Genomic DNA, 1,746 nt, shown 5'->3' on the forward strand with positions numbered 1-1,746 from the left:
TTCCACGGTTCTCTGGCCGAGGCTGCAGCAGAGCCCTGACACCACGGGGGAACCAGCCCAACACCCACCAGCTCATTGTTCCCTGGACTCTCGGCTGATAAAATCCATCAGGTGTCTGCCAACAGCTGGGAGACCCCATGGGGGACACATCAGGGTGAGACTTCCCAGGCCAAGCGAGGATCTGGGGCCCAGGGAGCAAACCCAGAGTGTCCCCAAGATGGACGTTGTCCCTTCCACCATAAATCCACACAACACCCGCCGGGCTCCAGCCCTTTGCCACGCGGGCGGTGAGCGTCACCCCTGGTGTCACCTCCTTCCTCCTTCCGACACCTTCCCCTCTCCACTGCTCCCCCGAGGAGCTCACACCTGCCCAGAAACCAAACCCACGCAGCCCTGAGGGCACCAGCGATCGCTCTCTCCGAGCGGGGTTTGGGGATGGGTGGCACCTCCCCGTGCCCCCCCAGCATCCAAGGTGGGCAAGGGGGGTGTTCTGCCTCCCCCGGAGCCCAGGAGCAACACAGGTGAAGGCATTGGTGAAAACTCAGAGAGACTCTGAGGGTTTAGTGCAACGTTTATGGCACGTGTGCGCAGCGGGAAGAGCCGGGCTGGGGAGCAGGGGCAGCAGAGCCTCGGTGCTGCGGGCTGGGGTGGGGTAGAAGGCAGGGGAAGAGGTGGGATGTGAAGGTGGGATGAGGGGATGAGCCCTAACTCAGGGATCCCCAATAGTGCTGCTGGAGTAGGGGACCATTAACCCAATAGAGGGCTCAGCCTGTCTTCCCACTCAGCCTCAACCCCAAAAGCCATCCTGCCTCATCCCAGCCCCACGCGCTGCATCCCAGAGAGGGATGTGGCTGCACATCCCAAAAACATCAGCAGGAGACTCCTCCGGATCCTTTTGGGGGCTGGATCCACCCCTCCCTGCTCCTGCCCGCCTTGGAATTCCCACACATGCACGTGTGGGGATTTTAATTCCCCCACAATTAAAACACCGTCTCATCCCAGCTGCAATTAAGTTTCTAATCTTCATTTACTTATGCTAAAACAATTCCAACACCAGCGAGGAGGAGCTGGAGGAGCAGCCAGACAAACCAGGGCTGGTTAAGTTTGCAAAGCCTCGTCATGGCTCCAAATTAAAGCGAAAACTGAGACTACAATTGAATTATCCGAGATGGTTCCTGTCAAGCGATTAAGCTCCACAGAAGCCTGGGAATGCAATTTGCTCTCATCTGACAGCTCGTCTGAGGGGCTGGAGGGCCCATCCGAGCTGGGGGGAGAGGGAAATGCCAGCACATGGAATTCAGGTGGCAACGGCAGCTCCCAAAGAGAATTTTTGGGGGAAACTCTGGGATTTGGCTGATGGGAAGATGAATATGTGAGAGGAAAATGGTCCTGGGCACGGCTGAGATGTCCCAGTGTGGGGCTGGGAGATGCTCTGTACAACCAGAGCTTGTCTGCATTCCCAGCTCCGGGAATGAGCCCGGGAAGGCCATAGGAGAGGGGATGGATCCCAATCCCAACTGCCCTGCCGCGCCCAGGCCCAGAGCATCCCAAACCAGGGGCTTTGGGAGCGAGGAGCAGAGGCAGGAGCAGGGCAGTGACGGGGAGGGCGAGAGGGCAGGGCTGGCTGATGAGAGACACGCCGGGAAAAGCGGATAAATTAACGGGAATGCGGATCTGTGCCCCGCTGGGAGGGAGACCCGCGGGGGGACACAGAAGTGGCCGCGGCTGGGGGGGGGGGGCGGGACC

This window comes from Corvus brachyrhynchos, unplaced genomic scaffold (assembly GCF_000691975.1).
Source record: "Corvus brachyrhynchos isolate BGI_N302 unplaced genomic scaffold, ASM69197v1 scaffold19, whole genome shotgun sequence".
NCBI lineage: Eukaryota > Metazoa > Chordata > Aves > Passeriformes > Corvidae > Corvus > Corvus brachyrhynchos.